The following is a 27567-nucleotide window of genomic DNA, read 5'->3' as shown; positions in this document are numbered from 1 at the left end:
ATATATCTGTTAAGTACATTTGTTCCAAGGTATAGTTTAAATTCATTGATTTTTTGTTGACTTTCTGTCTTGACCTATCTAGTGCTGTCAGTGGAGTATTGAAGGCCCCTACTATTATTGTGTTGGTGTCTATGTCATTTCTTAGGTCTATTAGTAATTGTTTTACAAATTTGGGAGCCCCAGTGTTAGGTGCATATATGTTTAGAATTGTGATATTTTCCTGTTGGATAAGGCTTTTTACCATTATATAATGTCTCTCTTTGTCTTTTTTAAACTGCTGTTGCTTTAAAGTTTGTTTTGTCTGACATAAGAATAGCTACCCCTGCTCGCTTTTGGTGTCCATTTGCATGAAATGCCTTTTTCCACCCATTTACTTTAAGTTTATGTGAGTCCTTATATGTTAGGTGAGTCTCTTGAAGGTAGCAGATACTTGGTTGGTTAATTCTTATCCATTCTGCAGTTCTGTATCTTTTAAGTGGAGCATTTAGGCCATTTACATTCAATATTAGTATTGCGATGTGAGGTACCATTCCATTCATCATGCTATTTGTTGCCTGTGTACCTTCTTGTTGTTGTTTTATAGGTCCTGTGAGATTTATGCTTTAAAGAGGTTTTGTTTTCATGTGTTTCCAGGATTTTTTTCAAGATTTAGAGCTCCTTTGAGCAGTTCTTGTAGTGGTGGCTTGGTAATGGCAAATTCTCTCAGCATTTGTCTAAAAAAGACTGTATCTGTCCTTCTGTATGGTGCTTAGTTTTGCTGGATGCAAAATTCTTGGCTGATAAGTGTTTTGTTTGAGGAGGCTGAAGATAGGGCCCCAATCCTTTCTAACTTATAGGGTTTCTGCTGAGAAATCTGCTGTTAATCTGATAAGTTTTCCTTTATAGGTTACCTGGTGCTTTTGTCTCACAGCTCTTAGGATTTTTTCCTTCATCTTAACTTTAGATAACCTGATGACAATGTGCCCAGGTGACGATATTTTTGCAATGAACTTCCCAGTTGTTCTTCGCACTTCCTGTATTTGGATGTCTAGGTCTTTAGCAAGGCTGGGGAAGTTTTCCTTGATTATTCCGCCAAATATGTTTTCCAAACTTTTAGATTTCTCTTCTTCCTCAGGAACACCAACTATTCTTAGGTTTGGTGGTTTAACATAATCCCAGACTTCTTGAAGGCTTTATTCATGTTTTCTTATTCTTTTTTCTTTGTCTTTGTTGGATTGGATTAATTTGAAGAACTTGTCTTTGAGCTCTGAATTTCTTTCTTCTACTTGTTCAATTTTATTGCTGAGACTTTACAGAGCATTTTGCATTTCTCTAAGTGTGTCCAGTGTTTCCTGAAGTTTTGATTGTTTTTTCTTTATGCTATCTATTTTCTTGAATATTTCTGTCTTCATTTCTTGTATCGTTTTTTTGGATTTCCTTGCATAGGGCTTCACCTTTCTCTGGTGCCTCCCTGATTAGCTTAATAACTAACCTCCTGAATTCTTTTTCAGGTAAATCAAGGATTTCTTTTTGGTTTGGATTCATTGCTGGTGAGCTAGTGTGACTTTTGGGGGGTGTTTAAGAGTCTTGTTTTGTCATATTATCAGGGTTGCTTTTATGGTTCCTTCTCATTTGGGTAGGCTCTGTCAAAGGGAAGGTCTAGGGCTAGAGGCAGTTGTTCAGATTCTTTTGTCCAATGGGGTGTTCCTTTGATGTAGTACTCTCCCCGCTTCCGTATGGATGTGGTTTCCTGAGAGCCGAGCTGTAGTGATTGTCATCTCTCTTCTGGGTCTAGTCACCCAGCAAGTCTACCAGGCTCTGTGGTAATACCAGGAGTTGTCTTCACAGAGTCCTGTGATGTGAACCATCTTTGGGTCTCTCAGCTCTGGATACAGCTCCTGTTCCAGTGGAGGTGGCAGGGTGGTGAAATAGACTGTGAGGGTTCTTAGCTTTTGTGGCTTAATGCTCTATTTTTGTGCTGGCTGGCCTTCTGCTGGGAGGTAGTGCTTTCTAGAGAGCATCAGCTGTGGTAGTATGAAGAGGAACTGGTGGTGGGTGGGGCCCTAGAACTCTCAAGAGTATATGTCCTTTGTCTTCAGCTACCAGGGTGGGTAGGGAAGGACCATCAGGTGCAGGCAGGGCTAGGGATGTCTGAGCTCAGACTCTCCTTGGGTGGGTTTTGCTGTGGCTTCTGTGGGGGATGGGAGTGAGGTTCCCAGGTCAATGGAGCTATGTTCCTAGGAGGATTATGGCTGCCTCTGCTGAGTCACGCAGGTTGTCCAGGAAGTGGGGGAAAGCGCAGTCACAAGCCTCATCCAGCTCCCACACAATCCAAAGGGCCGGTCTCACTCCCACTATGCCCCGCTAATGGCACTGAGTCTGTTTCCAGGCAATGGGTAAGCAGGGCTGGGAACTTGCCCCAGGCTACCTGCCTCCCAGGTGTGAAAGACAAGGGCTTGAGTTCTTCCCAAACCCGTGGAGTCTGCAAGCAGGATTCACACCCTCCCCCAAGTTCTGGTCAGGAGGCTTCTCAAATGCTTCAAATTGTTACAAAGTGCATCTGGAGACTTTCTTCTCTCCGTGGCATTTTTTCCTGCACCTCTGGCCACCCTCTCAAACAAGTCCTGTGATGCCAGGCAGGAATGGCCTGCTTAGGGACTCAGCGAGCTCCCAGGGCCTTTCCCACTGCTTCTTCTACCCCTGTATTTCACTCGGCTCTCTAAATTGACTCAGGTCCAGGTAAGGTCGAAATCTTCTCCCAAAAACTAGATCTTTGGTTTCCTTAGTGGCGGCATGTGTTCAAAAGCAGAGGATCTCCCTTTCCCACTTCCGCAGCTTGGGCACTCACAGTATTTGGGGTGTCTCCCAGGTCCTGCAGGAGCAGTTCACTTCCTTCAGAGGGTCTGTGGGTCCTCACAGGATTCCTGACTTATTCCTGCAGTCGTTCTGGAGCTAAAATTCACCATGCAAGCCTCCACATGCTGCTCTGTCCATCAGAGTCAGAGTGGCAATCTAGTCCTGCCTCCTCAGTGATGAACCTGACTGGTTAGGCATATTGACAGGTATAAAATGAAAAAAGAATATATGAAATTTACAAATTCAGTTTAAAATTCTAATATAATTGTGTTGTATAAGCTTATAAGTGAGACTGTTTAAAAGAGTTTAGATAGTTCTACCTGAGTTACTTGAACAATAATAAAAGATCCCCTTAAACTGAATTATTATTTTATATAAGCTCAGTTTATAAGTATACTATTCTATCTGTAAATCTATATAATAGATTATATATAATAGACTTACAGATAGAATAGTATACTTATGAACTGAATTTTAAGACTTAAATAAACCTAGGTATTGAGTTTTAAATTAATAAATCAAATATTAACTTAAAACCTAAGCTGCTGTAAGTAGTCTTTTTGTGCTCACAGAATCTGCCCTCAGACATGAAAAAAAAAATTACATGACACTATTGTTATCTACATTTAACAGATGAAGAAACTAACACTCAAAAAGGTTAAGAAGCCAGAGTCAGCTCCATGAATGTCTGGCTCTAAAACCTGTGTCCCCACTTAACATATGGCTTCCTTGACTGACCAACTCCCTAAAGAGACAGGTGACTTGGGAACAATTAAATAAAATGTTTTGAAGTAACTTTACCAAGGTCTGATTATATGTATTATAGATTGATTTTATAGCTAAGCAGTCAATTTCAGCTTAAGAAAAGAGCATTTTTTGGCTCATGTAGCTGAAAAGTTTGACTTCAGACATGGTAGCGTCAGAAATGGTAGCTACAGACTGTGTTGGCTCCATTCAGAGACAGGCTTTCTTTCCCTTTGTGCTACAAGACAGCTGGAGCTATCCCTCTGGGCTAAAGTACAGCTAAAACATGGACTGCCTCTCTTCTAATTGTTCTCACAAAAGAATCATTTCATCTCACTGATATGAATAGGTCATGGGTCCATTCTGGAACTGATCACTGTGACCAGGGGAAGGTGATGCTTTAATGGTCATGCCTGGGGTCAAAAATTGACCCTTGGAGTTTGGGCTGGAGTTAACTATTCCATAAACATATGGACTGAGAGTAGGGAAGGAGCGACCTTCCTTGAAAAGGGTGATTGGATGGCAGGCAGCCAAAATAGATGCCCACTATAGGGGGCAACTTTACCTCTCTTACTTTAAAGTTCTTTGTAGTACCTCACTATATCATTCATATTTACTGCTGACATTTCTCTTTCTTTTGGCCAAGAATCATGATACTACACTATAACTTAATTGAGCGTCGTTTATTTCTCCTGTGACTGCATGTCGAAGGCAAGGGATATCTGTATTGTTTTTCTTCAGTGACCTACGTAAATGCTTGTCTAAATGAAAAAAACCTAGATTACAGGAGACTGGGTTTGTTACGTAAGAGAAGAAATGTTGGAAAAGTGTTTTTAGGGAATTGTAGGTGGCAGCTCTGTAGTGTAAGGAGGAAAAGTCAAATTCACTAAACGCTTATTGATAACTTTCTTTGTGTTAAGCTGATCTGTCTTGGGGACAGTGTTCCAGTGGCCTTCAAAGAGCAACCAGTCTGAGCCAGGTGTGGTGACTTGCACCTGTAGTCCCTGCTACTTGGGAGGCTGAGGTGCGAGGATTTCTTGAGCCTGGGAGGCTGAGGCTGCAGTGAGCCATGATTGTGCCATGCATTCCAGCCTGGGTGGCAGAGCAAGACCCTGTCTTAAAAACAAACAAAAAACAAAGAGTAACTAGTCTAGAGGAAGAGACTGGATGAAGGGTATTGGTTACTGTGATTTGGTTTTGGCCTAGATCTAGGTTATTATGGATTGCATAGAGCTTTGGTAATAGACTGAGTCCTGGAGAAGGTTTGGGTTGCCATGTATGATGTTGGTTGGGTTTAAGGTTCTTATTTTTCATTTATTGAGCATCCCTGTCAAATTCTTGACACCCGGAGCCTGGGGCATGGGAATGAGCAGGTAAGAAGACTCCCAGGATAGGCCCCGGTCTTGATTCAGGGTTACACCCATTACTCTGTTAACAATGTCAGGAACCTAGCTAAAAATAGAGATTGAGATACCCACCAAAGCACAGACATAGGGGCAGACTGGGATAAAGCAGAGACCCACGCTGCCAGGCACCCAGTGAAACAGTGCATTTTCCCAAAGACAGCATGACTGCTGAGATGGAAGCATTACTGCCCAGTTCCAGAGGGAGGCTGTGAAGGGTGTCTGGGCTTCAGACTCAGTTTAGTAGAATTGCGCATACTTTTTACTTTGGCTGTGCAGAGGAAAGACATCTATAAAACACTGCACTCATTTGGAAAACCTGACTGTGGTCATTTTAAAGCCAAGGCTTGCTTAGAAAGTGTGGAAATTGATAAAGTAAAGGAAATTGATAAAGTAAAGATCTGTGCAAGGGTTTCCTCTGCCTAATCCTCCCACCTTCCCCATTCAAACCTAAACTCGAGCCTGCTGCTCTCCAGCCTAGCGTTGCTCTTGCCATGGCTCTCAGCGATGCTGACATGCAGAAGCAGGTAAAGCATATGATGGCTTTCATTGAACAAGAAGCCAATTAGAAAGCAGAAGAAATAGATGCAAAGGCAGAAGAAGAGTTGAACATAGAGAAAGGTCGGCTTGTGCAAACCCAAAGACTAAAGATTATGGAATACTATGAGACGAAAGAGAAACAGATTGAGCAGCAGAAGAAAATTCAGATGTCCAATCTGATGAATCAAGCAAGGCTCAAAATCCTCAGAGCGAGAGATGACCTTATTACAGACTTACTAAATGAAGCAAAACAGAGACTCAGCAAGGTAGTGAAAGATACAACCAGGTACCAAGTGCTGCTAGATGGACTGGTTCTCCAGGGTTTAGTACCAGTTGCTGGAGCACCAAATGATTGTTCGTTGCAGGAAACAAGACTTCCCTCTGGTAAAGGCTGCGGTGCAAAAGGCAATCCCTATGTACAAAATTGCCACCAAAAACAATGTTGATGTCCAAATTGACCAGGAGTCCTACCTGCCGGAGGACATAGCTGGTGGAGTTGAGATCTATAATGGGGATCATAAAATAAAGGTTTCCAACACCCCAAAAAGCCGGCTGGATCTCATAGCCCAGCAGATGATGCCAGAAGTCCGGGGAGCCTTGTTTGGTGCAAATGCCAGTAGGAAGTTTTAGGACTAAGCCTCAGGAGGTGGAGCTCGTTCTCGGCTCTCCTGCTGTGATGTGGAAGATTCTGATATTTGAAGAAATACGAATGTTTCTGTAGCTTCCTCTTTACTGCCCCAATATTGCTCTGTATTTATCAGTGATGCCCCCTGTCACTAACACCTTGCCTAATTGTTCACAGTGGCGGAAGGCTTCATGTAATATGATCAGGACCCACCTCTAGTTCATCTGAAAGTAACACAGCATCCGTTTGGCTCTGCAGCACTAGGGGAGGGGGCAGATGGTGGCTGCATGGGCTTCCTGGGTCTCCGCTCTCCGTCTGGCCTAGAGGTGATGTGTTTGGTATTCTCAGCCCTGCAGTTCCCACTGTGGAGGCTTAAGGCACATGTGGCATACCACTCCTTCCAGCAGTTGTTGCTTCACTGTTACCTGTTTAGGCCTAGAAGTTTTCTCTCACCTGTACATGTGATTTAAAATCTAAGTCCTGAATATGCTTTATTTATTAAAAGAGTTATGTGGATTTTTTAAAAATGTGGAAATTACGTTCATGTTATACTGTCAACAAAGATACAATTTTTTTAAAAAAAGAAATAAAAAGAAAAGAAGTAGAATTTAAAAAATCTTTTTAAGTGAAAGTATGGGAAAATAAGAGCAGAGCTGGAAGAGGAGCCATGCAGACCCCAGGAAAGAACAGCTCATGTTCCCTTTCCCTCCTACCTCCCTGGAGGCAGGAGCTAATAAGGGAAGATAGCCTCTGTGACACTCCTTTCTCAGTGTATGTGGGTCTGAGATAAAGGTGGAGGGGGACTTCTTCTGGGAGTGAAGAGGGAGTAGCCTACCCTCCTGGACAAACACAAACCCTGATGTTGTTATATCTGGGCTGAGGACAGCTGTCCATTTCTCACCACTTCTGTTAGGGTTTTCAAGAGAAAGAGAACAAATATATAATCTATTTGTTCTGTTTCTCTTGAGAACCCTAATAGAGGTTCATTATGGAAATTGGCTCACATGATTGCAGAGGCCAAGAAGTCCCACATTATGCTGTCTGCAAGCTAAAGAACTAGAAAAGTATGTGGTGTGATTCAGTCCAAATTTAAAGGCCTGAGAATGAGGGTAGCTGATGGTATTACTAGCAGTCCAAGGCTGAAGGCCTGAGAACCGGAGGTGGGTGGGGGGTGGTGCAGAGAACTGCTGGTATAAGTCCTGGAGTGTGAAGGCCTGAGAATCAGGAGCTCTGATGTTCAAGGGCAAAAGAAGATGGGTGTCATAGCTCAAGAAGGGAGAGAGAAAACTCTTTCTTCCTCTGTCTTTTTTTTTTTTTTTTTTGAGACAGAGTCTCACTCTGTTGCCCAGGCTGGAGTGCAGTGATGCAGCTTCGGCTCACTGCAACTTCTACCTCCCAGGCTCAAGCGATTCTCCTGCCTCAGCATCCTGAGTAGCTGGGATTACTGGCGCCTGCCACCATGCCTAGCTAAATTTTTGTATTTTTAGTAGAGACAGGGCTTCATGTTGGCCAAGCTGGTCTCAAACTCCTGATCTCATGATCTGTCCACCTTGGTTTCCCAAAGTTCTAGGATTACAGGCGTGAGCCACTGTGCCCGGTTGCCTTTTGGTTTTACTCAGGTGGACCCTTAATGGATTACATGATAACTGCTCACACTAGTGTCAGTGGATCTTTTTTACTCAGTCTGCTGATTCAAATGCTAATCTTCTCTGGGAACACCAGCATAGACTCACCCAGAAATAGTGTTTGACCAGCTGTCTGGGCATCCCTTAACCCAGTCAAGTTGACATATAAAATTAACCATTACAAGTCTGCCCCTTAGGAACTTGGCATCCATATGTATCTCCTTAAACCATAGTTAGTCTCCAAATAATAACAATAACAAGGTCATAATTCCACTTAACATGATACAACCATCCTGCATGCAACAAAAAATGCAGTAATCCCTTTTCCAGAAGAGGAAGTAGTCTGTGAGTGATGTGTAGTCTTCTGATATCCCATACTTAAAATACTAAGACGTATTTTAAGTATTAACAATACTAGTACTTAGAATACTAGTATAAACTCAATACATCTTATGTTACATGATAAGGGATAACAAAGGAAAGAAAACAAAGATGTTTGTTTAATATATGTATACATACACACATTTTTTAAAAAAATAGGAATGAAATACTCTTGACAATTAGTATTCTTTTCTGTAACTGATGACATGGTTGTAGCTCAGACTTATAACTACCATCTTCAACTACACATTCTGTATTCCCTTTGCCTTCAGCAAGAACCTCAGCTGGTCTTGGTTCTTAACCTAGGAAGCCAGGGTTGGTTTGGGGGCGGAGGGGAGGTAAGCCAAACCTTCATTCCTAAAGGGTCTGGGCCATTCATAGTCCTGCCTGGTATGGGTTGTTGTAGTTTTCCATTGACTTTAACCATAGGACACGGTAATACTGAGACATTCTAAGGGATCTCTTGTGTTCCAGACATATTCTTTCTTACCTCTTTTATGTCACATTTCCCCATGGTAGTCATGGTAGTCCCCAGCCAACACCATAACTCCCCTATTGGCCTGTTGACTCAGAGGCATGACGGGAGCCCAAAGTGGTTGGATGGCAGTCTTAACTTCTAGTTCAATGGAATTTAGTTCAATTGTGTCTCCTGGTGGAAGCAGTCCTCCCTCTGGATCCAGCAGAGCATACCTTTGTAGAAACAGGAAGCAAAATTTTTGTTAGTGGATCACTAGGGAATTAGTGTGTGGTGCCCTTCCCATTTCTACCCCTTGATTCCTGGACCATAAATCCTGACTATGGGAGAAACAGTACTGTATGTTGGACATTCATTCAGAGCCATACAGCCTTCTGGAGAACCTTGCCTCTGCCTTGCAAAGTATTGCCACTTAGCTGGCTCTGTAGGTGAGTCTTCAAAAGACCATTCCACCATTCTATCAAGCCAGCTACTTCAGGATTGCGGGGAACATGACAACACCAATGAATTCCATGAGCATGGGCCCACTGTTGCACTTCTTTGGTTGTGAGTTGAGTTTCCTGGACAGAAGCATGTTGCATAGAATGCCACAATGGTGAATAAGGCAAGATGAAAGTCCCTGGATGGTAGCTGACAGAAGCATTGCATGCAGGGAAGGTGAATCTGTATCCAGAGTAAATGTCTATTCCAGTAAGGACAAAATGTTGCTCCTTTCATAATGGAAATGGTCCATTATAATCAACCTACCACCAGGTAGCTGGCTGATCATCCTGGGGAATGGTCCTATATCGGGGGCTCAGTGTTGGTCTCTGCTCTTGGCAGATCGAACACTCAGAAGTGGCTATAGCCAGGTTGACCTTGGTGAGTGGAGGTCCAGGCTGCTAAGCTACACATAACCTCCATCCCTGCCACCATAGCCACTTTGTTCATGAGCCCATTGGGTGTTGACATGGGTGGCTGGGGAAAGAGGCTGACTGATAACCACATAATGGATCACCCTATTCGCTCAGTTATTAAAATCCTCCTCTGCAGAGGTTATCCTTTGGTGAGCATTCATATGGAACACAAATATCTTCATGTCTTTTGCCTATTCAGAGCAGTCTGTCCACATACGCCATCCCCATATTCCTTTGTCACCAATATTCCAACCATGTTCCTTCCCAGTCCCTGGCCATCCAGCCAAACCATTGGCTATAGCCCATGAATCAGTATATTATCGCACATCTGGCCATTTCTTCTTCCAAGCAAAGTGTAGAATCAAGCACACTGCCTGTCGTTCTAACACTGGGAAGATTCCCGTTCAGCACTGTCCTTCAAGGATGTCCCAGAGAGGGGCTGTAGTGCTGTACCTGTCTACTTTCAGGTGGTGCCTGCATATTGTACAGAACCATCTTTAAACCAGGCCCAAGCCTTCTCTTTCTCTGTCAACTGATCATAGGGAACTCCCCATGAGCCCATAGGTACATGTTGAGAGAGAGAAAGAAAGTGTAGCAAGAGCGACCATGGGCATTTAGGCCACTTATTCATGTAACTCACTAGTGCCTTTAGGGACTGCTCTGGCCTTATTACATACATAACACTTCTGTTTGACAATGGGGAGCTGCTATGCACACACAACTTTATGGCTTGGTGAGTTGGATAACACCTCGTTCATGATGGGCAGCTCAGGTAACATGGTAACTTGGTGGCCTATGGTAGGTGTTTAGTTTCTACTAAGGCACAGTAGCAGGCTAAGAGCTGTCTCTCAAAAGAAGAGTACAGTCATGCACTGTGTAATGTTTCAGTCAGATGGGCCACGTATACTGCCGTGGTTCCATAAAATCATAATACTGTATTTTGTACTGTACTTTTCTAGGTTTAGATACATGAATACTTACTGCTGTGTTGCAGTTGCCTACAGTATTTAGTGCAGTAACATACTGTACAGGTTTATAGCCTAGGTGCAATAGCCTAGTTGTACAGTAGGCTATGATATCTAGGTTTGTGTAAGTAAACTGTATGATGTTTGCACAATGGCAAAATCGCCTAACAACACGTCTCAGAACATATCCCTGTCATTAAGTGACTCATGGCTGTAGTTATCTGCCAATAATGTCAAGGTCTTGCTCCAAAATCCCAAAGGCCTGCACTGTGATTCACCTATGCACACCTGCCAAATAGGCTCCCAACAGCATCCCTATCTGCCATAGACTCATCAAGCACCATAGGATCTGCTGGATCATATGGGCCAAGTGGCACAGCAGCTTGCACAGCAGGCTCAACCTATTGTAGAGTCTTCTTTTGTTCTGGGCCTCATTTAAAACTAGCAACTTTTTGGGTCACTTTGTAAATGGACCACAGTAACACAATCAAATAGGAAATATGTTGCCTCCAAAATCCAAAGAGGCTCACCAGGTATTGTGCCTCTTTCTTGGTTGTAGGAGGGGCCAAATGCTACAACTTATTTTTTACCTTAGAAGGGATATGTCCCACACCACTAGCCCTCTAGAAATTCCACTGCGTAGAAGGCTTCTGAATTTTAGTAGCATTTATTTCCCACCCTCTGACATGCAAATGTCTTACCACTAAGTCTCAAGTATACTTCTTGCTCACTAGGTCCAATTAGCATAATGTCATCTATGTAATGGAAGAGTGAGATATCTTGTAGAATGAAAAGATGATCAAGATCCCTGAAAACTAAATTATGGCAGGACTGCGAGTGGATGTACCCCTGAGGTAGGGTGGTGAAGGTATATTTCTGATCTTCCAGCTGGAAGAAAACAGTTTTTGGTAGGCTTTATAGATGGGGTGGCAAAGGCATTTCCCAGATCAATAGACGCATACCAGGTACCAGAGGATGTGTTCATTTGTTCAAGCAATGAAGCCACATCTAGTATAGCAGGTGCAGTTGGAGTCACCAGTTGGTTAAGCTTATGATAATCCACTCTAATTCTGTAAGATCATTTGTCTTCTGCACAGGCCAATTAGGAGAGTTCAATGAGATGTAGTGAGAATCACCACCGCTACATCTGGTGTCACTAAACTCTGCAATGAAAGGAATGCAGTATTGCTTTTGTTTTACTGTTTTCCTAGGTGGAGGCAGTTCTAGTGGCTTCTAGTGGCTTTTTCCATGATAATATATCATTGTCAGGGAACCAAAGTGGAGGTTCTACCAACTGCTAAGTATATCTGTTCCTTATGCATCCTGAAACTGGGGTAATAACCACAGGATGGGTTTGGGGACCCCCTGAGCCCACTGAGAGATGGACCTGAACTAAAATTCCATTAATCACCTGGCCCCCATAATTCCCTACTCTGATTGGAGCACCACAGTGACATTTTGGGTCTCCTGGAATCAAGGTCAGTTCAGAGCCAGTGTCCAGTAGTCTCTGAAAGGTCTGGTGATTTTATTTTCCCCAGTGCACTTACTGTGATGAAAGACTATAGGTCCCTTTGAGGAAGGCTGAGGGAAAGATGAACAGCATAAATTTTTGGTAGTGCACCAAGATCCTTCCTCCAGGGGACCTGGATTTCCCTTAATTCAAGGGGTTCTGGGTCTGTAAACTGGCTCAAGTCTGGGAATTCATTGAAGGGTTGTGACTCTTTTTAAAAATGATTTGAGCTAGACTTATTGTTCACTTGATCTGGAACCTTTCTGCTTATACAGATCACTTCTAGGAACACCATGATTAACTAGTTAATGCCATAAGTCTGCAGGAGTCAGGCTATTCCTATTGCTGCTTTGACTCTGCTGTCCATTATAGTAACTATGCCCACCATACCTTTGGCAGTTTAGTGCTGCTACTTGGCCCCTGCCACCACATAATCTAATTACTGTGACTGCCTTTGTTTTCTAGTTCAGTGGCTGTGATTCCCACTGTAAGATCTGGCCTACAGAAGAGAGTGATCAAGGATGTTGGAGATCCCTTCAAAAATTTCATTTATTTATTTATTTATTTATTTAGAGACGCAATCTTGCTCTGTCGCCCAAGCTGGAGTGCAGTGGCATGATCTAGGCTCACTGCAACTTCTGCCTCCTGGATTCAACCAATTATCCTGCCTCAGCCTCCTGAGTAGCTTGGATTACAGGCATCCACCACCACACCCGGCTAATTTTTTGTGTATGTACTTTTAGTAGAGACGAGATTTCACCATGTTGGCCAGGCTGGTCTCACACTCCTGACCTCAACTGATCTGCCCGCCTTGGTCTCCCAAAGTGCTGGGATTATACTCTCATAAATTTATTTCTAAAAGTATTGTGCAAGATGTCTTCTGGACTCTCTTCATATGGGTTAGTAGGTCTTAAATGACAAATCCATTGTAATGTTCCAATTTCCCCAAGCCTTTGAATCCCTTCCTCTACATTAAACCAGAGAGATCGGGCATTTCCAACTTGCATCATCATGGGCCACCTTTTTCAGCCAAAAACCAAACAACTAGAGCCCTTTCTAACTTCCCCAAGCGGCAACATTAAATGCAGAATCTCTGCTTCGTGGGCCCACATCAATAAATTAAGCCTGTAAAGAAGCAGGATTGAAAAATAATAAATTAGGCCATCGAACTCTATGTTCCCTCTGCCATTATTATATACTCCTAATATCCATTCCCACACATGTTCCCTAAATTTATGCTTGTATAAGAAGAAAACTCAAGTAATTCTTTTGGAATACAACGTACCTTCTCATGAGCCATACCTCACTTTAGGGGCCTGCTGGGACTTGAGTCTAGTTAGGGGTGTAGAAGAAAGAGGAGTGGTGAGGATGAGTCCTGAGAAGAATCAACATGATCTTGCTTAGCAACTGCTTTAGTGGAGGCCACTACCATCCCTCAGGCAATTTAGGATTAATCCCATCGGGCAGAGGTAGAAAAGCCAGTACCACTGCAGTCAGGGAGGCCATTTTTGTTGGGAGTGAGGAGGCCACTTTTGCTGGGGTTGGGGAAGCCACTTCTGCTGAGAGTAGGCAGGCAACTTTTTCTGGGGGTGGAAAGAACTCTTCCACTGGCAAAGGAGACTTATCAGAATTTAGGACTCAATGTCCTCAGCTTCATTAGGATCTTCCCCTAAGTCCTCATCCTAACATATTGGATGGGACATTATTTCCCAATCAATACCCTCACTTCAACAGTAGGCACCTTGTAAGGCTGGGTGTTCCATTTGCATTGTAATTCAGCCAATTACAAGATGAGATCTTCTGTTTCATTTGTAGCAATTTCAGTCCTGAGGTTATAGGAGATAAGGCTCTCCCTCAGGGCACATGTAGAAGCTCTTAGACCATTTATGTGACGCTCAAGCTGGTAATTTGAATCTCTGAGCTCATCCTCCTCTTTCACCATTTTGTTCAATGACATTAGGAGCAACCAACCAATAGCATTATATTCCTTGGTTTTCCAAAAATGTTTGAAAGTATCATATACAGAGTTACTTAGGTTCTTACTTCTTATATTTGGTAAACTAGGACCATCTAATGCATATCTTTATAAATAGCTCATGCAATAGACTACTAGATATAGAGTCCTTAGCATCTTGAAATCTAAGGAGATTGAAGAGCCAATTCCATAAGCCCCAAAACCAGTTCAGAAAACTCATCCTTAAAATTCTGTTCCTCTAGAACCACTCTCAGTATAAAAATCTGCATTCATCAGCGTTCTTGAAAAAACCAGAACCAATAGGATATTTACATAGATATTAAGGGCAGATGTATTATAAGAATTGATTCAAGTGATTGTAGAGGCCAAGAAGTCCCACGATATACTGCCTGCACAAGAAGTCACATGATATACTACCAGGAAATATGGTAGTGAAATTCAGTGTGAGTTTGAAAGCCTGAGAACCAGGGGAGCCAATGATGTAACTCCCAGTCCAAGGCTGGGGGCCTGAGACCCAGGTGGCTGCTGCTCTGACTCCTGAAGTCTGAAGGCCTAAGAATCAGGAGCTCCAATGTCCAAGGGAAGGAAATGGATGTCCCAGCTCAAGAGAGAGAGAGAATTCTCCCTTCCTCTACCTTTTTATTCCATTCAGATGGGCCTTCAATGAGTTGGATAATACCTGCTAACGCTAGTGTGGGTGAATCATTTTTACTCAGTATGCTGACCCAAATGCTAATCTCTGGGAATACTCTCAAGGCATACCCAGAAATAACGTTTTACTAGCTATCTGAGTCTTCCTTAACCCAGTCAAGTCGACACATAAAATTAACCATTATACCATTCAAAGTCTGCCAGACACATCCTCTGACGAGGTGCCCAGCTTGGGGGTGGAAGACACCCAGTATAGGAAGTAGGTATTTTGAGAGCACATTCAAGGCAGACTTAGGAAACAAAATCCCAAAGGCAGCCAGAAGAATACTAATGTGAATCCTCCAAAAAGGTTATCTTCAAACTGGGTATTCATAACTGGGGATGTCCAAAAACATTTCCAAGGAATATGTGAACATATTTAGCTTTAAGGGAATCAATTTCCAAATCCCGATCTTTACCTTCTGCATGTACTCTTTTCAAAAACGAATCTTCCTGAGAGGAGTAACATCAGTAATACAGCATAATAGGACGTCTCAGACCTTGTTCTTCCGTAGACACTGACTTAATATATGGTCCAAAAAGCTTTTATGAGAATTCTAGAAACTAGTACCTGAGGCAAGCTCAAAGTCAAGAACAGCTATATTAAAATGGGTAAGAAAACCCATTTTCATTTAACTTACAATAGCCCTTTCCCAAAGCCAGTACAGCTTGGTGCTTTCAGGAGTAAATGCTCAACTTGATGCTTCTACCTTACAAGGGAAACAGAAGAGTAGAATGTGCATCCAACATTCAGGCTTTTCAGAGGGCTCCCTGAGGGACTGGTTTCTGTCTTGCCTGACACTGAGTGCTGATAAAGTAAAAATACTCTGAATCCCTGGGAACTGCCGAGAATAAGAGGTATCAACAGCTTGTTGTAGACCCTGAGAACTTGCAGTACTGTAGACAGACACCAGAGGGAGGAAGAGACTACAAGCTTCTGAAAAGACATCAGCAAACCTCTTGAATTGGGAAATTACAGGCACAAGCCCAAGAATACATATCTCCAGAAAAGGTTTGAGAGACCACTCCCCCAGACTGTTGGTTGAGCTGAATGTTAAAGGTTTTCCCCTTTATGAAGACAATCCATAAAAACTAGAAGATATGGTCATTTTTTCAAATCCACCAACTCCTGCAAAAGATAACAAGACATATGATGATAGTGGGAAACATGATCCAATCAGAGGACCAAATATGTCTCAGAAATGGAACTCTAAAGAAACAGAGATCTATGAATTACCTGACAATGAATTCAAAATAATCATCTTAAAGAGGCTCAGCGGGCTACAAGACAATCAGATAGATAAATGAAACCAGGAAGTGATATGTATAAACCAGAATACCAACGAAGACGCAGAGACTGGGTGCAGTGGCTCATGCCTGAAATTCCAGCACTTTGGGAGGCCGAGGCAGGAGGACTACTTGAGCCCAGGTGTTTGAGACCAGCCTGGGCAACACAGTGAGACCCTGTCTCTAAAAAAAAAAAGACAAAATCTATTAAAAAAAGACCAAATGGAAATTCTGGAGTTGAAAAAAACAATAACTGAATTGAACAATTCACTAGAAGGGATCATAACAGATTTAAGTGAGCAGAAGAAACAATCAGGAAATTTGAGACAGATGATTTGAAATTACTGAGTCAGGGGAAACAAAAGAAAAAAGATGAAGAAAAATTAAGAAAGCCTAAGGGACTTATGGGATACAATGTATGATCCAAAGAAGCCAACCCTGAGACACATAATAACCAAACTGTCAAAAGTCAAAGAGAGACTCTGAAGGCAGCAAGAGAAGAGTGACTCATCAAGTACAAGGGAGCTCTTATAAAATTATCAGCAGATTTCTCAGCAGAAAACTTACAGGACAGAAGGGAGTGGGATGATATATTCAGAGCACTAAAAGAAAACCTGCCAAGCAAGAATAATATTCAGGAGAACTGTCCTTCAGAAATGGAGAGAAATTTGGTTTCCAGTCCAGCATGTAAGGACCTTAGAAGATAATACTCCCATCTAAACAAGTTAAAAAGCTGAGCAACAACAACAAAACCAAGCAATAGGTGAACATCTCTTCTTAGATTTGTTAGAGGAATGAGACCACTAGGCAGATTGCTGCCTCCAAAATTGGAGAGACAGGAAAATACAGAGAGTCACAAGTTACTGGAAATGCAACACATGAGCAGAAGCCTCTACAGGAGGTTTGAAAACAGGAATAGGAAAACCTAAACAGTAACTGACCCAATTTTTAGAGAATCAGTGTGGACAACTCAAGGAGTTAAAAACTCCACCAGGGGCCAAGCATGGTGGCTCACACCTGTCATCCCAACACTTTGGGAGGCTGAGGTGGGAGGATTGCTTCAACTCAACAGTTTAAGAACAGCCTAGGCAACATGGCAAGACTCCGTCTCTACAAAAACTTTAAAAATTAGCTGGATTTGGTAGTGCACTCCAGTAATCCCAGCTCCTCAGGAGGCTGAGGCAGGAGAATCGCTTGAGCCTAGAGGGATTGAGGCTGCAGTGAACCATGATCATGTCACTGCACTCCAGTCTAGGTGACAGAGCAAGACCCTGTCTCAAAGAAAAAAAAAAAAAAACACATTTCAGGGGTATTGATTATGGAGAACCCTCAACACTTTTGTGATTTTTATCTCTCAGAGCTCTACCAGATCCTCACAGTGAATCTCAGAGAAAAATCCCTTCATGCTTCTAGCAAAGGGAGGGGAAATAAACCATTTGTAGTATGCCAGAACATTCTGTTGTTTTTAAAAAGGTCTACCCTTAGGAGAAATAATTTTGCCAGAGCCTAACCTATCTTGGGGAAGGGAAATACCCAACTCCAACAGGCTGTAGCTTCCCATCTGGGGGAAAGGAAATACCAACTCCAGCTTCCTCTAGGCTTCCCTGTAGGAGAAGGGAGATACCCAACTTCAGTCTCCTCTAGTGGTTCTGCCCCCACCTAAGGGGAAAAAACACAAGCTGAGAAGCACTGGTGAAGTTCGCAGTCCAGACCCACAGGCTTACCAAAAGATTGAGACCTAATAGTAGAACTGCAGAACACTTCTCCTCCTGCAACACCGCACTGTTACGTTACTAAAGATCTATATCTTTTTTTTTCTTTTTCCAAGACGGAGTCTCACTCTGTCGCCTAGGCTGGAGTGCAGTGGTGCGATTATAGCTCACTGTAGCCTCGAACTCCTGGGCTCAAGTGATTCTTCTGCCTGAGCCTCCCAAGTAGCTGGGACTACAGGCAGGCTCAGTTAAGGTTTTGTTTTTTGTTTGTTTGTTTGTTTGTTTAGAAATGGGGTCTCGGCCGGGCGCGGTGGCTCACGCCTGTAATCCCAGCACTTTGGAAGGCCGAGGCGGGCGGATCACAAGGTCAGGAGATCGAGACCACGGTGAAACCCCGTCTCTACTAAAAATACAAAAAATTAGCCGGGCGCGGTTGTGGGCGCCTGTAGTCCCAGCTACTCGGGAGGCTGAGGCAGGAGAATGGCGTGAACCCGGGAGGCGGAGCTTGCAGTGAGCCGAGATCGCGCCACTGCACTCCAGCCTGGGCGACAGAGCGAGACTCCGTCTCAAAAAAAAAAAAAAAAAAAAAAAAAAAAAAAAGAAATGGGGTCTCACTCTGTTGCCCAGAGTGAGAGGCCTATTTACCACAGTTCCATTTACCCAGTACAAAATGGCTCATTTTTTTCCAACAAAAAAATTAGAAGACACACTAAAAGGCAAAAAAACACAGCTTGAACAAATAGTGCAAGCATCAGAGCCAGACACAGACATGGCAGGGATGTTGGCATTACCAGACTGGGAATTTAAAACAACTATGATTAATATGTTAAGAGCTCTAATGGAAAAAGTAGATAACATGCAAAAACAGATGGACAGTTTAAACAGAAAGATGAAAATTATAAGAAATAATAAAAAAGAAATGATAGAGATAAGAAAAAAACCACTAACAGAAATGAAGAAACCTTTTGATGGACTGATTAGTACACTGCACATGGCTGGAGAAAAAAGAACCTCTGAGCTTGAGGATATGTCAACAGAAACTTTGAAAGCTGAAAGTGAAGAGAAAAAAAACGTGAAAAAAAACGAGAAAGAATATCCAATCACAAAAAATGTAATATAGGCATGATGAGAATACCTGAAGAAGAAAGATAGAAAAGAACAACATAAACATTTGAAGCAATAATGCCTGAGAATTTCACCAAATTAGTGCCAGACACCAAACCACAGATCCAGGAAGCTCAGGAATCACCAAGCAAAATAATGCCAAAAATAAACAAACAAACAAAAAAGCTACACCTACACATATAATATTCAAGCTGCAGACAACTAAAGATGAAGAAAAAACTTTGAAGGAAGTCAGAGGATAAAAAGCCACTTACCTACAGAGGAGCAAAAATAAGAATTATATCCAACTTCTCCTCAGAAATCACATAAGCAAGAAGATAATGGAGTGGAATACTTAAAGTGTTGAAAGAGAAAAAGCCAAAGTTAAGGTTAAGGTTTTGTTTTTTGTTTGTTTGTTTGTTTGTTTGTTTAGAGATGGGGGTCTCAGTCTGTTGCCCAGGCTCTAAAGGCCTATTTACCACAGTTCCATTTACCCAGTACAAAATGGCTCATTCTAGGATTCTATACACAATTTGGAAGCAATCAGATTGAAATAAATAATAAAAATAATAAAAATTATATCAGCAATCAATGAATTGAAAACAGGAAATCAATAGTGAAAATCAACATAACCAAAACCTGTTTCTTTGTAAAAATCGATAAAATCATAAGCTTCTAGCAAAGCTAGCTAAGAAAAAAAGAGAAAAGACATGAATTATGAATATTGAAAATGAAAGAGAGATCAATTCAAATCCCATGGATGTTAAAAGAATAATAAATGAATATTATGAACAACTCTATGCCCACAGATTTGATAACCCAGATGAAATGGACCAATTTCTTGAAAGACACAATCTGTTAAAACTCACACAAGAAGTAGACAATCTGAAACAGGCTTGCATCTGTTAAAGAAACGGAATCAATAAATAATAAACTCCTCAAACAAAAAGTACTAGGCTTGGATGGATCCACTGGTGAATTCTACCAAACATTTAAGAAAAAATTATACCAATTTTCTAAACATCTTCCAGAAGATAGAAGCAGCTCATTCTATGAGGCCAGCATTACCCTAATACCAAAACCAGATAAATACATTACAAGAAAACTACAGATCGATTTATCAATTTAAAATAAATAAATAAATAATAAAATTTAAAAAGAAAAATACAGGCCATCTCTCACGAACATAGATGCAAAAATCCTCGACAAAATAGTAGCAAAGCACACCCAATGATGCATTAAAAAAAAATTATATACCATGACCAAATGTGATTTATTCCAGGCATGCAAGTCTGGTTCAACATTAAAAACTCAATTGGCTGGGCATGGTGGCTCATGCCTGTAATCCCAGCACTTTGGGAGGCTGAGGCAGGCGGATCACCTGAGGTCAGGAGTTTGAGACCAGCCAGGCCAACATGGTCAAACCCCGTCTCTACTAAAATACAAAAATTAGCTGGGTGTGGTGGCACACACCTGTAATCCCAGCTACTCAGGAGGCTGAGGCAGGAGAATCACTTGAACCGGGAGGTGGAGGCTGCAGTGAGCCGAGATTGTACCACTGCACTCCAGCCTGGGCGGCAGAGTGAGAGTCTGTCTCAAAAAAAAAAAAAAGAAAAAGTATTTCACAAAATCCAACATTTGTTCCTGATAAAAACTCTCAGGAATCTAGAAATAGAGAGGAACATCCTCAACTTGATTAAACAATGTTCACAAAAACCCTACAGCTAAATATTATACTTAATGGTGAAAAATGTGAAGCATTATTGTTGCTAAGATCAGGAACAAGGCAAGGATGTCCTCTTCACTATTCCTTTCCAACATTGTATTGGAAGTCCTAGTTTATGCAACAAGAAAGAAAATGAAATAAAAGGTATGCTGATCAGTAAGGATGAAGTTAAACTATTGTTGTTGGTTGATGACATGATTGTCTATATAGAAAATCCAAAAGTATCTACAAAATAACCCCTGGAACTAATAAGCAATTAATTATAGCAATGTTGCAGGATACAAGGTTAATATACAAAAATAATTTGCTTTCCTATATGATAGCAATGAACAAGTGGAAATTAAAACATACTACCATTTGTATTAGCACCCCCCATATTGAAATACTTATGTATAATCTAATAATATATATGCAAAATCTCCTATTTTGTGGATATGATATAGTAACAGTGTGGTATATTGTTTGAATATATAAAGAAGAGTAATGTAAGAGTTTTATTGTAAAATGACAATATCGGCCTGGCACGGTGGCTCACACCTGTAATCCCAGCACCTTGGGAGGCCGAGGCAGGTGGATCACTTGAGGTCAGGAGCTCATGACCAGCCTGGACAATATGGTGAAACCCCATCTCTACTAAAACAAAAATACAAAAATTAGCCGGGCATGGTGGCGGGCACCTGTAATCCCAGCTACTCAGGATGCTGCTTGAACCCAGGAGGTGGAGGTTGCAGTGAGTCGAGATCATGCCACTGCACTCCAGCCTGGGTACAGAGCGAGACAGCATCTCAAAAAATAATAATAATAAAATAAAATGGCAATATCACATAGCAGAAATTAAATCTCCTGCAAATATTTGAATTTAAGAAGATAAATTTGTAACTTCAATCTAAAAATAAGCAAAGAGATAGTTTTTCAAATTCTTTTTTTTTTTTTTTGAGACAGGATCTTGCTTTGTCACCCAGGCTGGAGTACAATGCTGTGATCATAGCTTACTCATTGCAACCTCGACCTCCTGGGCTCAAGCAATCCTCCCACCTCAGCCTCCTGAGTAGCTGGGACTATGGGCGTGCACCACCACACTCAACTAACTCTTGTATTTTTTGTAGAGACAGGGTTTTTCCATGTTGTCCAGGCTGGTCTCCAACTCCTGAGCCCAAGCGATCCACCCGCCTTGGTCTCCCAAAGTGCTGAGATTACAGGTGTGAATCACCAGGCCTGGCCTCAAAATTCTTTTGGGAAGTATGTGAGCAAAAAAATTTGAAGATAACTACTCTAGAAAAAAGACAGAGATGTGGAATTCATTTTGAGACAGCGGAGGAAGATGGAAAAACTGATATCCTAGGTTGGGGTCAACACCACCCTCGTCTTGAACCATAATTCAAAATCAAGCTCTTTGTCCATGACAATTGTGAGGCACTGGGATCCAGTCCTTTATGAGGAGAACAGGACAAAAACAGTGAGTCTGAGAAGAAAGGAAATCCATTACCACTTAATAAACGTGCTTAAACCTTCTCACCTACTGCTTTATGCAAACATGTATGGAATAACTTTTGTAAGAGATTGCACATTTTAAGGGGAAATTTGTGATTCCCCTGCTCCCTGATAAAAACTGGGTAAAGGAAAGCCCAAGTAAATTGACAGGTCCTTACCAGCTGTCATTTCAAAGCATTAGTCAAGGCCTTTGACAAGCAAAGTGAGGACTGGGCAAGCTGGTTGGAGTTTGGGCCCAAAGCCTGAGCTGGGAAAGAGGCCAAGGGACTTAGATGTCTAAAATTCAATTTTAGGTTATGTTGTTATGATTTAAATCCCTTCTCCCCCACTTTCTAAAAAGGTTTATACGAGCCTTGGATTAGTATATTCAACTGCCTACTCAACGTCTTTAGCTGAATGTCTACCAGGATTCAATTTAACACATCCAAAACTGAACTTTTGATTCCAATTTTCTCAGTGGTCCCTTTCTCAGTTAATGGCACCACCATTTATCCAGTCAATTTGGCTAACCTTTATTTCTCTCTGTTTCTCAAACCTCACAGCCACCCCATTAGCAAATCCTGTAGGCTGAATCTTCAAAATACATCCCCTCTGACTACATCTACTTGTTGCTACTACCTGAGGCAAGCCACCATCACCTCTTACCTGGACAACCGCAACTGCCTCTTGACTGTTCTTCCCACTTCCACCCTTGCTCCCCTACAGTTTACAGCAGCCAGATGATCCTTTAAAAATGTAAATCAGGCTGAGTACAGTGGCTCACGCCTGTAATCTCAGCACTTTGGGAGGCTGAGGCAGGTGGATCACCTGAGGTCAAGAGTTTGAGACCAGCCTGGCCAACATGGCAAAACCCCATCTCTACTAAAAACAGAAAAATTACCCGGGCGTGGTTGTGGGTGCCTGTAATCCTAGCTACTCAGGAGGCTGAGGCACAAGAATCACTTGAACCTGGGAGGCAGAGATTGTAGTGAGCCAAGATCATGCCACTGCACTCCAGCCTGGGCAACGGAGTGAGACTCTGTCTAAAAAAAAAAAAAAAAAAAAAAAGTAAATCAGATCATGTCACCTTTCTGGCCAATATTCTCCAGTGGATCACCACTGAAATAAAACCCAAAGTTGGCCAGGCACGGTGGCTCATGCCTGTAATCCCAACACTTTGAGAGGTGGAGGTGGACGGATTACCTGAGGTTAGGAGTTTGAGACCAGCCTGGTCAACATGGCAAAACCCTGTCTCTACTCAAAATACAAAAATTAGCTGGGCGTGGTGGCAGGCACCTGTAGTCCCAGCTACTAGGGAGGCTGAGGCAGGAGAATTGCTTGAACCCAGGAGGCAGAGGTTGCAGTGAGCTGAGATCGCCCCACTGCACTCCAGCCTGGAAGAGTAAAACTCCATCTCAAAAACCAACCAACCAACCAACCAACCCCAAAGTCCTCATGTGATATAAGAGGCCCTACAAGATCTAGCATCCTGCCACCTCTCTGACCTCATCTGTGTCACCCTGGTCCAGCTACCCAAGCCTCCTTGTTGGTCTGCTCACATGGTCCTGCCTCAGTACTTTCGAACTTGCTCAGAAGGCTTTTCTCCCAGATACATGTATGATTTGTTTCCTTATCTCATTCAGGTCTGTGTTCACATATCACTCCTTGAGGGAAGGCTTCAAATGATCTCATCTAAAACTGACCCCCATCCACACTGCCGCTTTCATCCCCTTAGGGTGGTTTTTTCCCCTTAACACAAATCACCATCTAAGTTTATCACACATTGTTGGTTGCTTATTGGGTTTCCCCCAACAGAATGTAAGCTCCGTGAAGGCAAATCTTTGTTTTCTTATTGCTGCATCCCTGGCATCCAGGAGGTGCTCAGTAAATGAATGAAGTGAAACTAAAGAAGATATGAGTTCCATGACAGGAAACAGCTTGTGGTAGAAACCCTGCACCTGTTGGTTTAGGGGATGTTGACCGTCAGAACCAGAGATAACCTTAAGAATAGAAGAGATCCTGCCAGGTGCTGTGGCTCCACCTGTAATCCCTGCACTTTGGCAGGCCAAGGTAGGTGGATTACCTGAGGTCAGGAGTTCGAGACCAACCTGGCCAACATAATGAAACCCCATCTCTACTAAAAATACAAAAAATTAGCTGGGCATGGTGGTGGGGACCTGTAATCCTAGCTACTTGGGAGGCTTGAGCCGGAAGGATCACTTGAACCCAGGAAGTGGAGGTTGCAGTGAGCCGAGATGGCACCACTGCACTCCAGCCTGGATGACAGGAGTGAAATTCCGTCTCAAAAAAAAAAAAAAAAGAAAAAGAAAAAGAAAAGAAAAAAAAAAAGGAATATAAAAGATCCCTGGGGGCCAGGCATGGTGGCTCACGCCCATAATCCCAACACTTTGGGAGGCCAAGGCAGGTGGATCATGAGGTCATGAGGTCAGGAGTTCAAGACCAGCCTGGCTAACATAGTGAAACCCTGTCTCTACTAAAAATACAAAAATTAGCTGGGTGTGGTGGTGGGGGCCTGTAATCCCAGCTACTCAGGAGGCTGAGGCAGAGAATTGCTTGAACCCAGGAGGTGGAGGTTGCAGTGAGCCGAGATCGTGCCACTGCATTCCAGCCTTGGTGACAGAGGGAGACTCTTTCTCAAAAAAAAAAAAAAAAAAAAACAAAGAAAGAAAGAAAACAAAAGATCCCTGGGAATTCACAGAAACCTTGGGGGTGATTACCAGACTTTCTGAAGCGTTTGGAAGGGGGAAGATGATGTAACTTCAGCTGACATCTGCATTACAATATATATTATCTTATTTCATTTTAGTATTACAACAGACAAAGAAACAGAAGATCAGAAAGGTGAAGTGACTTGCCCAAGATTATTCTGGTAAATAGCAGAGCTAAATAGCTAAATCAGCTATTTCTGACTCCAGAAACCATATTTTTTCCAAGACCCAGCATAACTGAGGAGGAAACTTGGCAACAAGTGTGTGCTCAGTTAGGCAACGGTTCAAATAATTAAGCAAATGCTTCATAAAGTGACAGCTAATTTGGTATTTTGATATCAGATAATCCTAAGGAGAGACCAAAGGCAGACCAGGAGAAAGGAGCTTAAACAAAAAGTTTTAGGGTGAGGAGCTGTCCTGGGAACATGAGTACATCAGCTTCGCTGGAGATTAGGGTGTGGAAGGAATGTATTGGGAGATAAGGTCGGCAAAGGCCAGAATGTGGTTAAGGAATTTGGGCTTTATCATGAGAAAGTGGGGAGTATTAACCCATAGAATAATGTGGTCAGAACACATTTTTAGGAAGATCATTTAGGAAGCCAGGGTCAGGGATACCGGATGGATTTGTTGTAGTAGGACCAGTCAAGGGTTCCCTCCAAAGCAATGTAGTATCTCTGAAACCCTGGAAGGGTGAGGTTAAACCCTGCCTTGATCGAAATGTTCACAAAACAGCCACTAGTTGGCAGGAGTGTGCCAATGAATGAATGAGCCAAACTCCCAACTAGCACAGCTTCCCTTCTCTCACTCCTTGAGCTGTGGTGGGATATGATCAGCTGGTGGATAACAGGAGTAGGTGGGAGGGCAATCTCTTCGGAGGAAACTTCAAAGGCCCAGAGGAGAAGGAGAATGTGATCAGAGAACAGAGTGGATGGATGGCTGGAGGATAGGGTTGGAGTCGAGTGGGGCCAGCCGTGAGGGAGAGAGCTTGATCATGAATGACTTGAATTTCCAGGTTAAGAAACACAGACATTATCCTGAGAGAAATGAGGAACCCACGAAGGTTTTTAAGTAGGAGAGAGACATAACTAGATTTGAATTTTAGGAAGATCATCGATTGCAGTGTGGAGAATGAGGAGGAAGGAGGAAGCAGAGCCAGTGAGAAGGCAGTTGCAGTGATCCTGGGAGAGGTGATGAGTGGCCAGCACTAGGGGCAGCAATTGCAACGGACAGACGGGCCAGAATTGTAGGAGACTTATGAAATAAAAATCACAGAATGAAAAAGGGGCCACTAAAAATGTAGTTGACAGAAGAGAATGAATATCCTTTCCCTATTATTAAATGCATCCTGAATTGTCAGATCGTCTACCTAAAATTGCACTGGAAGAACTCAGATTTCAGAACTTCTTGGCTTCTAAATTCTACTTCATTCATTCAATAATCCTGACCAGAGTCTGTGGTGGAAAGTGGGGACCAAGGAACGGCTCAGTCCTGTACCTGCGGCAGCTGCCCCCACCCCGCCCGCGCGCCCAGTGTGGTGGAAAGATAGTCAATTCCGGTACAGCGTGGAGAGCGCTTTGATGGAGGAAATACAAGCCGATGTAGTGTCCCCGGGAAAACCTGATCCAGAAGGCTTCCAGGGAGAGGAGATTTTGCGTCTAAGATTTCAAATGAAACATCTCATAACACTGTCAGTGAAACAACTAAGCACTGCTGGGAAAAGATGGTGGCCTGCTGGGAAAAGATGGTGGCCCGGAGAACAGTCCCGTTATCTATTTACCCCTTTTCGTCAGAAACCGTAGGCGTCACCTTATGCAGGATAGGAACCCGGGTGAGCTACGTCCCCAGGGATGCCCAGCGATACACAAGTCACCGTCACCCCCTCCAGAGTAAACAGCATCGCCTGACAAGCAGGCGTCCGGGTCGTCCTCAAGGGCCAGCGCCTGGAACCGCCAGGGTGTGATTGGTGGAGTCTTGGAGCCCGCCCCTCGTCGGGCCCAAAAAATCGTCTCTGATTGGTGGAGACGCCACCTGGCCCCGCCCCTCCCCAATCTTGTCCGGGCGCCGCCGGCGGCCGGGCTTTGGGGACCGTTGTGAAGTCTGGGGAGGATGCGCCATCGACCCCGGCAGTAGGCGGCCGAACCTTGGTTCCAAATCTTCTACCCCGGGGTGGATTGCGGCCCCTAGAGGAAAGGCGTCAGCGGACCGACCGGCAGCTGTGCCGCCACGGCACTCTGGGACACGCTGAGGGCGGGCCGGGCTCCCTGCGCCTGCGCTGACATTTTGCAGTTTGGGAAATGGCGGTGCTCGGGGACGTGGCGGGAGGGAGCTGCGAGTGGATTGTCGGGCCTTTTCAGACCGGGGTCTGGATCCCCCGGCCGGGGCGGTTCCGGGTTGCTGCCTGGCTCTGCCAACTTTCGGGGCCCTCGCGTACGGCCACCGGCGCGGGGCTCCCACCCATCCCCACCCCACCCCGTCTGTTTCCTTTCCGGTCCAGTGGGGACAGCCTCTGAGTGAGGAGCGTCGTAGGAGTAAGATACCCGAGTGGCAACCCTGACAGCCTAGGCCCCAGCCTCTCCTTCTCGCCCTGTCCCCAACCCTCTGCTGCACGGGGACCCGGATAACTCCTTTCCACAGAAGTCTTTTGGGAGCACGTGATAAGGCTTCTTTTCACCTGGCCTCAGCCCTTCATCAGTTAACCGCCCTGTCCTCAGGCTCAGGCAGGGCACATCCTTCTCAATCTGCTCTCCTTTGTGAGATGCAGATGGATGTTCTCATAGATTTTTATACCTAATGGTAATGCATATAGGTATTTCCATTTGCTAAGTACCAGTTTTCCTTTGTCAGCTGACCCTCTAGAGACAAATATCCTTGGTGT

General features: G+C 43.3%; 1 long non-coding RNA gene and 1 pseudogene across 1 annotated transcript; one reads left to right on the top strand and one right to left on the bottom strand.

Moving 5' to 3' along the window:
* Positions 1 to 1366: 1366 nt before the first annotated feature.
* Positions 1367 to 26643, bottom strand: LOC141408224 (uncharacterized). Its single transcript, XR_012421454.1, has 3 exons — positions 26499 to 26643; positions 8644 to 8843; positions 1367 to 3021 (listed from the first exon to the last, which is right to left on the bottom strand). It is a non-coding gene; the product is annotated as an uncharacterized lncRNA (long non-coding RNA).
* On the top strand, positions 5349 to 6152 carry LOC123569080 (V-type proton ATPase subunit E 1 pseudogene; annotated as a pseudogene).
* Positions 26644 to 27567: the final 924 nt, after the last annotated feature.

This window comes from Macaca fascicularis, chromosome 1 (genome assembly GCF_037993035.2).
Source record: "Macaca fascicularis isolate 582-1 chromosome 1, T2T-MFA8v1.1".
In the NCBI taxonomy this organism is placed as follows: domain Eukaryota; kingdom Metazoa; phylum Chordata; class Mammalia; order Primates; family Cercopithecidae; genus Macaca; species Macaca fascicularis.
This window is presented reverse-complemented; position numbering and strand designations above follow the sequence as displayed.